We start from the raw sequence: 16,003 nt of genomic DNA, 5'->3' as shown, positions 1-16,003 counted from the left end.
TTTTGACAGGGAGACAGCGAGAGAGGGAACACAAGCTGGGGAAGTGGGAGAGGGTGAAACAGGCTTCCCGCGGAGCAGGGGCTCGATCCCAGGACCCTGGGATCATGACCTGAGCCAAAGGCAGGCATTTAAAGACTGAGCCACCCAGGTGCCCCGAATCTAGGACTTCTGACTTTTCAATTCACTATGCTTCATAAGACCCCATTCTACCCAGGCCATAGATGATGTCACCCATAGAATTATAAGTTAAGAAAAAATCCTAAATAATTGGATCCCCTTCATTTACTAAACAGTGTTTTTCAGCATAGAGCATGTGCCAGTTTCAAAAATCTCTCCTCCCCAATTCCCTGCTCTCTACCTGCCAGCCCCATACACTCTGTTCATTTGGCCACATCTTTTCAGTACTCCAGTGGTCCTGAAACTTCATTGTACAGGAAAGGGCCTTGGAGTGCTTAATAAACTGCTGGTGTCTGGGACTTTACGCCCCAAGAGGCTGTGATTCAGGCAGTTCAATACTATATCCTGAGCAACCTGGTACTCAGCTTTGATCCCAGTATGTAACATAGGTCTCTCCTCCATGTAGATTCCTAAGCCTACCATTTTAACATGGCCACCATTCAACTCTCTATGCTCCCGACCTTCAACAACACAAACCTATAAACCTGGATCCTCCTCTCCTTTTCTTTCTACCTCCTTTCCTACTCCTTCTTCATCTCTATTCTAATATCCTAAAACAAAGCACCTCCGGAGAAAGATAAATCCAGACTCCACCTATTGCAAGCAAAACTCTGTCAGGTCAGTGTCCTAGCTTATTCATTATAGTGCATTTATTATTGGCTTTAGAGCATCTTCCCCCAGGAGTGGAGCCTCTCTTCCCCTGGGCCTTCAGCTTCACCTTAGGGGAAGGATATTCTAGGGTTTCTTTTTAGGTTCTGTTGGAAGGTCCATGAAATATGCAACCTTTATTGGGCATTACACCCAACTCAGAGATGCAACCTTACTCTTGGACCAACCCAATTCTGGTTACAAAGTGTCCAAAACTAGAGATCTGCCGTATATGAGAAAGTATAAGACTAATTTTTTCAAAGGGGCCAAAGTGTCCTCCATGACTAGCCTTTAGTCATTCAGCTCAGATCACAGGTCCTTTATCTGTGTGTTCTGCCAGATTGTAGTTAAAAATGTTGAATGTGTATCGAATGAACTGAAATGACTGATGCTCCACCTGCAGGTTATGGTTCTTGTAATTGCCGATCTGTGGCTCATCACAGAAAGAGTAAGTCAACAGCTTCATCTTACTGACTAGAGGGATTTAGAGTCCTATTACTATATAGCTGATCTTAGGATATCCCAACATGGGCTGTGAGCCTCTTCATGCCCACTGCATCACAGCCAAGCCCTCGTCTGACACAGTGAATTGGTGATCTCGCTAGATTTCTGCCTTTGTGTCCCTGCCAGGCACCCGCTGGGGCTATTTTGGACTTTACTAATGACACCTGATGATTAAGCTGTGAGGTGCTCTCCCTCTCTGACTTTGGCTCTAATCTTCAGACTGCACTCCTGTTTTCAATATCCCCCTAACCAGATATGACTTCATAGACTAACCTGTAGCAGGCCAAAGATCTTCAACTTCCTCCTTTAGACACCCCTTACATTAGAGATTCTGGCAATTTTTATGGGGTCCTGCTTTAGACCCAGGTTAGCCTCCTTGAATCCTCCCCTACCCAGATTTATCTTCTTTCCAAGTACCTAAAGTCCAAGAATCCTTCTCTAATTATACTGAATTTTGACAGAAATCATCTTTCTCCTACATCACCAGTAGATACCATCAAATTTTGACTAAAGGGAGGCATGTAACTCAAGTCTGATCTCTTCCTCTAGCAATGATGGGCTGAGGGTTTGGCTCAGCCTCATGTTCCTAGAGCTAGGATGGGAGTACATTTGGTTGGCTGATCATGGCTAAGAAATATGGAGCAAAGGGCAAGTTAATTTATAGCCCAAGTGTGTGGGTGAACTGAAAGGCAGGGTCAGTCTAAATCCTCTAGGGAGGAGGAATGAGTGAAATGCCAGAAAGGCATCTGAAGCGCACATTTGGCTAAAACAAATTGAATTGCAACCTGAGGGTGAAAGGGTGGGTTTAGAAGAGTGAATTTTGAAGGCAGAGCAGAAAGTTCCAGGACGCTACAAAATCCAGAGGGTGTCAGCCTTTTATGGACTGCTCAGGGCTGTGCCTATGATCTGGAAGGCAGAATTCAGGCACACTGATCAGCTGGAAGAATGCTGGATTGTTCTACTTTCAAACATCCAATCATTCTAGAGCTCTTGGTTACCTCCCCAAACTGACTTATTTCAGCTGAACAAACTTTGCCACTGGCAAGGGTACTTGAAAGAGCTCACTAAAGCAGCTCATGGAGTACTCTGGATTGAGTAAAGAAGTTTAACGTTTGGTTAAGCTATAACTCTATAACCGTCTGGTACTTTGGTAGCGATATACTAGTAATTTTTAATGCAGTGTTCTTGTGAACATGATAACTAGTTTTATTTTTCTCTTCATTTAAGTTGAACGCATTTAATACACCTGAGCAAATTATTTTCTCTAAGAGTATTGACTCCCTGTCCTCTTGAAAAATATATCAATTCTTTGCTGGTTGTTAAAATGTAGGAGGCATTAATCTCAAGAGAGACCGCACATACAGTTCTCTCTTTCCCCCTTATGCTTCTCCCAAGGGACTTCAACCTGAGGGGTTAGGAATTAACTACTAGTCTGTGTATGGCTTAATTGTTCTTTGTGTTGACAGTGTCTACCTATCCCGTAGCAATGGTTTTCTTCACAGCTGTGTTACCCGTCCTAATTTTACTAGTTAAAATTAGCGGCTTTCTAGCCCAAATAGCCCTTTACTCTTTGCAAAGATCTTATATTATTGATCACTGTAACCTCTTGGGGATATTTTTCTAATAGATGTACCTCATACCCCCAAAGTGAAACCCAAGGGAAAATCTCTCAACAAACATTTACACTCATGTACTTCCTAGTCTCTTAAATTAATTACCCTAAGAAAAACATCAATGGCAAAAACAATAAAACAAAAAACAGAGGGGGGAATTAGGAGGTATAGATCCAGGACAATGAGTATATTAGTTTCCTATTGCTGTTATCACAAAATACCACAAAAGAAGTGGCTTAAAACAATACATTTATCTTGGAGTTCTGGAAGTGAGTAGTCTGACATGGATCTTTTGGGCTAAAATCAAACATGACAGAATTGCATTTCTTCTGGGACACTCTAGGGGAGAATCTGTTTCCTTGTCTTCTCTTGTTTCCTTGTCTTCCAGTGGCCACCTACAAGCCCTGATTTGGGCCCCTTCTTGTCTCTTCAAAGTACTTCTGACCAACTTGTGCTTCCATCTTCATATCTCCTCTCTGCTTTTGACCCTCTTGTCGCCTCCTTATAGGGACTCTTACGATTACATTGAGCCTATCCAGTTATTCCAGGATAATCTCAAGAGCTCAGTATCCAGAATTAATTCACCCCTGCAAAGTCTTTTTTACCTATCAGGAAACGTATTAACAGATTCTTGGGATTACGATGTGGACATCTTTGAAGGGGCTATTTTTCAACCTACTAAAGTGAGATTTTCATTGGCAACAGTTTTTGATGACATAGTTGACTCCTCCAAGATTTACAGTCCTACTTGTCATTTGATTCCACTGAAGCCCAGAACACTTAGAAATTGGGTCTGCCAAAAATCTCATCTGGACATTGATGGGGCTCAGTGTTCAATTTACAGTAAACCACTCTTTTCCCATTATAACGCAACTCTTTCATATATCAGAGTCTTTGTGCAGGCAGGTTACCTTTGTGTAGAATGCCCTTCCTTCTTCCCAAACTGCTGGTAAATTTCTAAATAGTGTACAAGTTGCAATTGCAGAGTCTCTCATTTCTGCACCAATCTCCCCTCTTCTCCCCACAAAGACAGTTATGTGGTTCTCAGAGCTCTTTGGCAAACCCCCTCCAACAGAAGACTTAGATGTGAAAACATGATGATGGTTCTACCTGACTCTCTGTACTCAATTAAAGCAGGATTCATTATAATGTCCACTTTAATGTGCAAAACTCCCTCCATTATAAAGTAAACTGCACAAAAATTATTTTGTTCACTACCCATTCTATTTGAGTTTCAGATAATTTTCCATTGATTTTGTTCTATGCTGGATTTTACTAAAATATATTTTGTAAATTAAAAGCAATAAATGTATTTTTCAAAAGTCCTATTCAAACTGAGTTAGCATCTAATATTTCCATTCTTTTCCCAAAGTGTATCACATAAGACTTTAATGATATTAAATATAATGTATGTGTAACACTGAAATCTGAGAGGACTTAGTAATACTATGCTGTGTAGACCCAACAGTAATAAATCCTATTGTAGACCAAATACCTTCACTCTACAGTCTGTAACTTTAAGGAAAAACCTAAGGAACTTGAGATGCAGATGATCCCAGATATGTGCAAATCATGGAGGATGAACAGTCAGCCTTTCAAATTCTCTGATGTTCTTTTCCAAAAGGAGCAATGACAAACATGAGTCCAATGAATCCAAATGGGGCCTAAGGCCCTATCTCACTTGTGTACCATCTATGAGCCTCTCCTACCCTTTCTATCACTTTTCCCCTCAGTCTTGGATGGTGGTGAGATCAATGATGGAAAGCTCAGAGCTATGGTGAGAAAATCTCTTCTATACAAACTCTATATAAAAATCTGGAAAATTAAGAATCCAAGAACTTATGTTTGTGCCATGTCAAAATGTCCCCTTATCAACATGGGGACAGCATGCCAGTCTTCAAAAGAACCATGTATCCCTTCTCATTTTCTTTCCTTAAGCCCACATTTGTCACAGTGCAAGGTACACAGGAAGTACACAACATATATTGCATGGGTTCATAAATATCATGCTTGCGTTGTTGCAAATTATTTGGCATTACTGGGCCATAAGAGACACAAGATAGTAGGATGAGTAGGTTCTGTGGCAAGACATGAGCCTAAAGATATATAGCTCAATCAGTGTGCAAGATTCCTTAGATTCCATATTTCAGGATTTGGTGCTTTATACTGAAAGTAATTAAAAGCCAGAAGGGATTTGTAAGCAAGGAATCATAGCAAGGCAGTTAATAAATTTGAGGGGGGGGCACGAAAGAATGGCCATAAACCTGCATTTCAGAAACCACTGCAATCACCCCCCCAAAACTGCAAACATGTAATATCTAAATTTAGATTTTTAGAATATGTGCCATAACAAAGAATTACTGATATTCTTTGTAATACTATGTCCTTCGCTGCATTTCACTGAAATAGATCAATCATTAGGTGCTAGAGGTTGGGGGGGGGTCAGGTTAATTAACCCATTATCTAATTATTCTATAGCATCTCCTCCCTGCACAGAACCTGGTTAATGTGAATAATCAGTAGGTTTGAATCCATGTAAAAGCAGAAAGAACAGAAAAAAAAAAATGTGTGTTTGTGTATGTCTGGGTCAGAAAGATCTACCTGAGGCAGAAGGAGGAAATAGTACTAAGGGTCAATGTTAAATACGTACTCCCATTTTAATGGTGACTGATGATTTTTAATACAACTATGGTGTAAGTATAGTATAAACACAATCTGATTTTAACTGATTTTTACAGTGAAATTTTTCCCTAGTAGCTTTAAATCTGAGAAGACTTTATTCTTCAAATTCGGTGTTTGATCCACTAGGGAAAATAAATTCTTTTTACATTAAAATCTATGGGGCCTGTTACATACAAATGCTATTTCTTACCTGTTAGTATGAAGCAGGTAAGCCATTGCCATACGCATCAGCTAACACGAATTGAGTGGGCACACAAAATCTGAATATTATAATTAATAATCGCAGGAAAGAAAGAAGAACTTAGCTAAGTCTTTGAATATCTGGCTGAGGGTGGGATCATATTAGAGGTGCTCTGGTCCAAGAAAAATATTGATTCATTTAAGCCTGTCCTCACACCTAGTAAGAGCACAGGGCTACCTCTCAGATGTGTAGATTCAGCACATCAGAGTCTGATCGGGAAGCTCTGTCAACAGCTATTCCTGCTCACTTACTGCTTGTGGTTCAATCGTGGATCTCATTATTCCAAAGAACAACCAGACTCCTGTTGTATCATCGACAATTATTTTGATTTTAAAAATATATCCGTGCCTATGCCAGAGACGCGATAATAAAGAATCTGACATAAGCCAAATCTTCCCCCTGCTGGGAGATAATGTCTGTCTGCAGTCAGAAGCAAGACTGGAGGAAGGTATAGGCCATGCATATGCAGTGCCCAAGTGTCTTATTATAAAGGAGATCCCACTAGGGGCATAGATTGCCTTAGTCTAAAAAGGGAAATAAACGAATAAGCTGTTTTTAATAATGGTCATTCTTGTGCTCAGCTAAAGGATGAGAATAGGACATATATCTTTGCACTTTTATATATTTCATTTTGCATCTAGTCCTGGTCATTGATGTTAGAATGAGACACAATCCAGTCTGCTGGGAAATTCAGAGCATGATCTACCTCTTTCTCTACTTAGAATTTGCCATTGAGACTTCCTCTTTTCTTACTGTTACCCAAATTGCCCAATCGGGAGCAGAAACACCCGCTATCAATGTGGGTTTCCCCAGCTGGATGCAACTATCTCTTGGAGGAAGACCATTAGAATCTCATGACAACCGTGTAGAGTTTTTGGGGGTCAAATGATCAAGGTATGACAGGATTTAATGAAATTAAATCTACGTGTTGGCTGAAATTGCTTAATACCATACATGGCATTAGATGAACAGAAAGCTTTGATTAAAAAAAAAAAAATTACAAGATCAAGTCTTGCCAGCAGTTCTTCCCGTTCATCTACAATTTCCTGCTTGTATGGCCTCCTATGACCACCAATGCCTTTACTTAACCATCACGTGGCAACTGGTGGCAGTCTAAAATTTTAACCGATTCCATTAATTTTGTTGGCCACTGTTTGATGTAAAGACCGAAAAAGGAACACACCAGTCTCAGAGATCCCTGATCACCCACAACACAAAGATGGTATGAGTTCAGTTGCAATAGCAGCAAAAATATTTAGGGAGAAATGTGACCTGCCTTTCAAGGAGCACATGCCAAGAGGAGGGGAGGTCCATGGAGCAAACCAAGATCTCTCTCTTCAAAGAAGTTCATGTTCTCACCATTAACTGGGAAAGAGTTTACAGAGAAAAAGAAGGAGGGGAAGACATCTACTTTGAGATATTTCACTTTCTTTCCTGTCCCTAAGGAGACTGCAAGTAATTGACAACTTTCAGATTTTTGTTTTCCTGAAAAATGGGGATCGTTTTGTGTGATTCTAAGTTCTGTAAAGGGGCTTCTTCCAACAGGGTCAGCCCTGAGTTGGGTTTCTGCTACAGGTCAAAAAGCCATGGCTCTTCTAGGAGGTGGTAAAGCAATTATTTTATTACATACGCCTAGGAGTTTAGAGCACAGTGGGGACACTTTGTACTTCTGCCCGCTTGGAGTTTAAAGGGCGCCAGAGTTATAATCGGAGTGAGGAGACCGTCGGAAACTATCGCTGCTCTGAGACAAGGAAGCATCCGAGAACCCGCATCGTCACTCACCTGTATCAGGTTACAGCTCAAGCAGAATACGATGATGCACCAGATTCCCTGAACTAATAATGAAAAAGAGCTAGCTTGCTTCTGTGCCCAGTCATGCCTGACCTGTGTACAAAGAAAAGAATTAGCCTCCCTATTAGTCTTTCTCCAATTTCTGGAGAGGGAAAACCTCTTGCAATAGACAATTGAAGGTTTCAGTCATGTTAGGAATCATGATGAAAATGATCCTATTGATATGTTCTAAGAATCGTGGGCACTAGGTAGACACAACTCCTTTCAGTGCTTTTTTTTTTTTTTTTGGTTTTTCTGTTTAATTTTTCTTATCCCTTCATGTGGTTATCTTTTTCTGTTTCCAGTTGTTCTCTCAAAGCATAGAGCAGCAAAAGTGACGAGATTAAAGAACAAGAAAGCAGAAAGGTAAGTCTATTTCTCATCTATGTCCCTATTGAAATACCACAGTACTTCCTGTAACAAGTTGAACGAGCTAGTTCGTGTCCACAGAATTTCTAGTGCTTCAGGTGAGAAACACTAAATCATAAAGTAATTTCCTTTCAGTAAGAATAATTAAATAACTTTACAAGAAGGAGCTTTCTAATGGAGGAAGACAGCAGGAGGTGAATCTTTTGTCCATCCCAGGTGGCTAACATGACAACAATGTTTGCCAGACTCAGAAGGGAGATGATGCCATCCTTGTTAGAGACTTTAAATGACACTTTAGATTTAAATCTTCAAAACTAACGGACAAGCTGCTTATTATTTAGAAGGCAAACTATAAAAGAGAAAGCAAATAGGTATAGAGATTTTTATTTGGTTAATCATCTATAGTGAATCACCTATGCAATTGAACAGTGAACATTTTTCTTTTAAATATCTTTTTAAACAAGTTAATCAAATTCAATATACCACTCTGTGGCAAATCTTAAAATCAGGACACAAGGGTAGATGAGGAAATGCCACTTCTGAGTAAGAGAAGTTGGCTAAGAAATATTATTTTGCTGAAATTTGGGCATGCTTCTGGCTTGTTTGAAAACACTCAGGTCCACTTGAAAATGTTCTATCCGAAAGCATTCTATGCCCATGGATGCCACAGTCACAAGGATTATATTCTCTGTGAAACGCTAACGTTCACAAGCATACCGTGAGACTACAGATCTGGGACCGGCAAACCACGGTGCACGGGCCAAGTCTGGCCTGCCACCTGTTACTGCAAATAAAGTTTTGTTGGAAAAAAGCTCCAGTCATTTGTCTAGATGTTCTCTGGAGCTGCTTTCGCACTACAATGGCAGAGGTGAGTCATTATCGCTGAGAATACGCACGGCCTAAAATATTCATAATCAAGCACTTTATGCAGGGTGGGCAAACTTTTTCTGTAGAGTGCTTGACGTTGTAGCACACTGTTTGTTTACTATTTCTCTTTTCCCTGGGCAGGGAGGATGGCAGAGAAACCCTCATGTCTGCGTGTGGACACATGAGGCAGACAGATGCATTGATTAGTGCCTGCCCTTTAGACATGAGTTGGCATCACAGTCCATTGTCACAGATTTTATTTCTTCCTGCAGTCCATATTTCACCTATTCATGCTGTTGCACAAAGGGAGTTCACAATTTCATATAATTAATTGCCTAGAGAGTAAGCGGCCCTCTTTTAGATGAATGACTTGATTTGCATGTTTATCCTGAGCTGGGATCATGGTGTATTTATGCCTGCAGTACGTTGTTGTGTGTCATGAACAAGCAGAGCATTCTGGGAGACTTTAGATCATAGCAAATAATGGAACTGTTGTCCAAAACAGACCGGATTCCTAAAGTCGAGACCTCCATCTACTGTTCTTCAGACACAGCATGGCACTCAAGGCCAGCAAAATTAGGTAATTGTTGATTCTGCCTTAAACGTTTATTTTTTTCCTTTTATTTCTTTTTTTTTTTTTTTTAAGCTCTATGCCCAATGTGGGGCTGGAACTTATGACCCCGACATCTACCCAGGAGGGCTTCACTCTCTCCACTATTTTATCATGGTGAATATTATTGAAACTGCTGAGCCTTATTATATATTTTATAATTATAATTTTATAATTAAACAGTTACTGATTCCACCTGGTTCTGCTGCAAGCCTGAGAATGACTGTTTAAATAAGAGTGTGAAGCTGTCATTCAAGCTAAATCCACAGTAAACACAGAGGGAGAGGAGAGGTGGTTTTGGGTGCAAGTAGTGATGGATTACTCAGCAATAGTTGAGTTTGTGTTGTTTTTAATGAGCATGAAAGTGTTTGTAAGTGATTATCTCATGTAGACTTCACCTTAACTCTGTGAGGGAAGATGAGGGCAAAGATCAGCATCGCTGGTGTCTCTTCATGGGATTCACTTAACTCAGCAACACTTCAGGGTGAAATTGTAAAGAATCCAAATACTATGGGGGAAAATTCACAACTCAGAATCTAAGAGATTATGTTCAGTCTGCAGAATGACATGGTTAAATGATCACCTAAAATCCTATAGTAGGAATCGGCTCAGCCGAGATTAGAACCCAGGCAATACAACATGGGAGCATACGCAGCTAATGTCTACACTGACTCAAAATAACACACATATATGGAGCAACTACTGGCTATTCACATAAAAGCCCCATTTATTAGTTTCTGCTCTTTCCAGGCATGGCAGGGAGGGCATTAGCCACACATTTATTTATTTAGTTACTTCTAACCTACCACAACTCTGATGGTTCTTGGAAGAAAAACGAACAGGGTGCTACCAAACACGTAGCAGGAAGTCCTGACATACGTCAGAGGAAGTAAATTTTCAGGTACGCCTGTGAGGATGACTAGGAGTTTTGAGGAAGGTTGAGAGGAGGAAGATGCGCGGATACCGAAAGAACATTCCAAGCCAAGGGGGCAGGAAGTGTGAACACTCCAGACATAAATAATCATGGCGAAGACTCACCCATTCTCCTTGAATTCAAGCTCTACCCAACAGTGACTCCCCAGTTCTTGACACACATTCTTCCTCTGGCCGCTTTATTTCCTTCTGTCTCTTCCTCCTTCATTCCCCCTTTCCCCCACAAGTTCCTTTTCCTCTGCTCCTTTCTTAATGTTGTTGGTCCTCAGGGCTCTGTCCTTGGACTAATTTGTTCCTGGCTTTTAATTCTTTGATTGTATCATCCACTCCATGGATTTAATTACTATCTCTATAGAAGAACCAGTTCTTCCTATCAAACTCCTATTCTTCTGAGAGCCAATCCTGTGTCTTTGGCTGACTACAAGTGGAGGGTTCTCCTTCCAGGTGTTACAGGTAGCTTAACCACCCCTTGCTCCCAAAGAAATCCTTATTATTCCCCTCCAAAACTGTTCTTTTTCACTGTTGGATATAAACTGACTTCACCAGAAACCTCAAGCACAGTTCTTTGCAAATCCTTTTCTTTTAACAGGTTTTATCCCTGCCCCCCATGGCGTTCTGTTAATTCTGCTTTCCAAGCTTCTCTCAAATGTGACCCTTTCTTTCTACCCCCGTTGTCATTCCCATGTGGTACTTCCCCTGTGACAGCTATGTAAGTACCTGCATCACCCTTTGCCAGTCATCCTCCCTGCAGTCTGAAAAATCTACCAAGAGTGCAAGTCTGAGTGTCATTCCGTATTTACATTTCCATTGCCCTTAGGCTGAGATGGGGAGCACAGGTCTACATTCTGATTCCCACCTTTCACGACTTCAGTCCTATTTCTTGTCCTGCCTACATTCCATATACTCTCAACCACTTTTCAGACTGTGCTCTTGACTATCTCCTACCCATTTTCTATGTTCTGGATTTGACCTCAGAACATCTTCTGTTACCCTCTCGTGGGCTGGATTGTTCTATTACGGTCCCAGAGCTTTGTTAATTCCAACCCAACATTGCATTCCTCAGACTTAATAATACTGCTTATTTAATTAATTGTGAATACAGGACACATACCCCTCTAGCTTATCATTACAACTACATCATCTAACATGGTGCCTGGCATATAGTAACCATGTTATCAATACTTGTTGATTGACATGGATGAATCCTATAACCACGAGAGTCCTATAATTGTAATATCAGAATAACATGAGATTTTGGCTGAAAGACCAGCTTGAACCTAGGGTTTGTCCCTTCTTTTCTGTATTGGTTGTGACAAGTTACTTCTCTGAACCTCAGATTTAATCTGTGAAATAAGTTATAATGTCCAACTCCTAAGGTTGTTATAAAAATCAAAAAGGGCTGTAAACGATGGGGCACAAAGACGTGGTTAACAAATGGGAGATTTGGCTGATTAATTTAGTGTCTTAGGAAGTAGAACTTACATCAAATGCCTAGGAGTTTGGAGACCACTGGTGTGATCTGGCGTGGCATACTCCTTTCCCAGCTACTTAATTTCTTGAACTCTTAATTTTGAATTTGATTTTCTGTTATAGCCTATCCAACCTTCCAAGGAGAATTCAGTCACAAGGAGTCACATTAGATACCACAGATGATTCTTACATAGAACTTACTTCACAAGTAGAAGTCCCTTTTCCTGGGGGTGGGAAGGAGGGAGTCCCTTTTCCTGGTTAGCCACGATCTTAGTTTTCGGTAGCTGCTATAACAGATTACCATAAACTTGATGGTTAAAAGCAAATCAAACTTGACATGTTATAGTCCTCTAGATCAGAAGTCTTGAAATCAGTCTTACTGATGCAAAAACCCTGCATCAAGCAGCACTGAGTTCCTTCTGGAGGCCCGAGGGGAGAACTATTTCTATACCTTTTCCAGTTTCTAAGGTGTCTACATTCCTTGGCTCACAGTCTCACCTTCAGACTTCAGAGTCCATAATGGCCAATTAAGGCTTTCTCCTACTATATCCTTCTGACATTGACTCTTCTTCCTTCTTCTACATTTAAGGATCTTGTGATTCCATTAGGCTCATCTGAATGATCCATGATAATGCCCCTCTCTTATATTCATTTAATTGGGAACCTTAATTCCCTCTGCAACTTAAATTCTCCTTGGCCATGCATGGAAACATAGTAACAGGTGCCAGGGGTTAGGATGTGGATATCTTTGGGAGGACGTGAATCTGCCTACCGCAGCCACTCTGGCAGGCGCTATACTAAGGGCTTTGTAAGTCCAGTTAATGCTCCCAAATGTACTATGAGATACTATTAATCCATTTTATGGATAAGGAAATGGAAATTTTGCAAGACTTGCTTTCTCACCAGTCACATCTGGCCATTGGCAGAACAGGATTCTGAGCCTCTTTCTACCACCTGTCCCATTGAGTTCTGTGTTCTTGCATGAGATCCTGAAAGTTCTCAGGCAGGACCCTGTTTCTCTCCTCTCCTTAACAGGCTCCAGCTTCAGAGGTTTGTTCAGTTCAAACTGTGAGATGAATATATCTGTGTAGACACTCAGCAGGTCACCTGAGATATATTTTACTCTGTTCTGCAGAAGCAACACTGGGGAAACTAAATAAGCTAGCTCCCACTTTAAATAAGAAACAGGAGCACCCCTTGTACAGAAATCCAAAAAAACAAATCTATAACTTGTGAAAAGAGAAGTAGTTTTAAAGCTTGTAAATGGACTTGTTTTGGATACACATACAGCTACCCTGAAAAGACCCCTATTTCATTTCTTTCTTTTTTTCTTTTTTCTTTTTTTTTTTTTTTTTGACACAGGTGGGGGGAGAGAGAGAGAGACAGACAGACAGAAAGCAAGCACAAGCAGAGGGAGTGGCAGGCAGGGGAGAAGCAGGCTCCCCGCTGAGCAAGGTGCCCGATGTGGGGCTCGATCCCAGAACCCTGGGATCATGACCTGAGCTGAAAGGAGCCACTTAACCGACTGAGCCACCCAGGTGACCCCATTTCTTTCTTAATGTCAGCAGGGTATTGGAAGATTTCTTCTATAGGAGTGAAATTACTCCTCTCCCATATACTGAATTCTGTGGTAAATGTCATTGGTATGTATTTCAGCGTGGTTGACTCATTTATGGAGGTGTTGAAACCCTGCATTTCATGAATCAGATGTTACTGTGTTAATATCTATGGCAATAAAATTCTAGGTCTAGAAATTTAAAAACACAGGAACAAGATCTAAATCAGTTTTTACTGAGTGACATCTTACAAGCAATCCAAATTCTGTTTAATAACCCCCTGCATGTTTTTATGGGTAAAGTAATGCTAAGTTCTAATCTCACACCTACAAGGTAATTCCACAAATGAAACCAAGTTTGCAAAGTTCAGAGGTAAGCAGGCAGAATTAAAACTTCCCTTCTCCCACCCAATTCATTACGATTTCTGTTCTAATTCCTTTATCAAATGCTTCCTTTCCCATGGTGCAGATATGATGCTAAAAGCTTTGAAGATAAACTTTGTTTTAGTCCATATTTCCTGTTACCCTTGAGGTTTGGGGACTGTAGTAAGGTAAAGGGAAGAAAGGGAGTCAGCTCACAATTATTCTAACGGACTTAAAGACAGGTTTAATCTTGGCTCCAATCAAGTTAACCCAGTGGAATGATATTAAAATACTTTTTCCCCCCATTTCTTTCTTAGGAAAAAAGAAAGAAAGAATGTCTCCTTGCACTGGAAAATATACAAGTCCTCTTGGGATAACAAACATAATTCATTCTCACTCAGGCAACTGGTGAGATCACTTCCCGGTTGCTGAGCTTATAGGTTATTGAAACCACTGGGGTTTTGTTAAAAATAGCCATCTAATAAATCTGCCTCTTCTTTTAACTAGGATAATGGTGTTAACTTTCTTATGGGTTATTTCCTTCCGTTGAGGGCAACTTTTTAAAAATCCCCAATAATGCATATGTCATGTAGACTTGAGAGAAATTGAAATACCCTGCTGTATTGATTTCTGTGGATTGGCAAGTGAAGGTGTTAAGTAATTCAAGTGTATTGACTGGGGCTAAGTCAAGACCACGCACTGTTTCCTTTGAGTAGGTTTAAAATTTTCTAAAATGCCAGACCATCCTCAGCGAAACTGATCCCTTTAAAACCTACCTGAAAGAGAAAAAGCCACCTTCCCATAAATTCTCAGGCCAAATGTAGGGGTTGCCCTCATTGTACACTTTAGGGATCTTCTAAAAATTTTGTTAAAACAAAAGTAAATTCAAATGTCCTATAAGAGCATCAGGGTAGGCACTTTCTTATTTAAAGGAGACAGGTGGTAAAACTGAAAGTTGATTTCTTAGGCAAAAATCACTGGATTCCTTCTTTGTAAATAAGTGTGGCAGCTAGAGCATAATCATAGGGAACTGGGCCAGAAGTCATGGTTCCTGGATCCAGCTCCTGGGAATGCCTCTCCCACATTTGGGACTTGAGTAATGGTTAACCCTCCTGACCTTTTGGTTTATTCATCTGTAAAAAGTGAATAATAGTACCAACCTCAGTTTTTGAGTGACTTAAATCAATACATTCATTTAATGTGAATTGAACAAACAATAAAACAGTAGTAGTAGAAACTAAGCTTCATGGAATTCATTCTGTGCTCAGGGCACATTCGTGGCCTAGAATGAGTACCAATGTGCCTGGAGACTGATCTTCTCTGGCCCCAGGGAATGACCAGACAAGTTGCCTTTGGCCTTAAGCAACAGCATCTTTTCAATCACGTGTTTGGTATAAATAAATATCTATTTGTATACCATGTATGCACCAGTATCATTTATATACCAATCCCATTCTCCATGTTCCAAAGGACAGAAAAGACTGAGAAGCATAACAGATACATATAATATCAATTAAGTTTATTATAATGCATTTTAGAGCTCAGGAGGTGGAAACATAATGAATTTAACTAAATTGGCTGAATTCACACAAGCAAGTAAGGGGCAAAATCGCCATTTGACTCTAGGTTTATGTGATTGTGATGGTTAATTTTCAGTGTCAACCTGACTGGACTAAGGGATGCCCAGATAGCTGATGGACATTATTTCTGGGTGTCTAAGAGTGTTTTCAGAAGAGAACAGCAATTCACTCAGTAGACTGGGTAAAGATCTGCCCTCACCAATGTGGGTGAGCATCATCCAATTCACCGAGGGCCTGAAAAGAACAAGAAGGGTAAAGGAAGGATAGATTCTTACTCTCTCTTCTTGAGCTGGGATGTTCCTCTTCTCCTGGCCTCCTACGTTGGAGTTTCTGATTCTCAGGCCTTTGGACTCCAGAATGTACACCAGCGGCCCTTCAGATCTCAGACTAGGAGTTATATCACTGGCTTCCTTGGTTCTTAGGCCCTCATATTAGGACTGAATTACACGACTGGCTTTCCTGGCTTTCCAGCAGATGGTCAGATTTGTTGGCCTCATAACCATGTGAGCCACTTCCTATAAAAAAAAAATCTGTGTGTATCTTATCGGGTCTGTTTCTCTG

The sequence above is a fragment of the Eumetopias jubatus genome, unplaced genomic scaffold (assembly GCF_037043125.1).
Source record: "Eumetopias jubatus isolate StellerSeaLion01/CBP00866 unplaced genomic scaffold, mEumJub1_p1.0 scaffold_10, whole genome shotgun sequence".
Taxonomy (NCBI): domain Eukaryota; kingdom Metazoa; phylum Chordata; class Mammalia; order Carnivora; family Otariidae; genus Eumetopias; species Eumetopias jubatus.
This window is presented reverse-complemented; position numbering follows the sequence as displayed.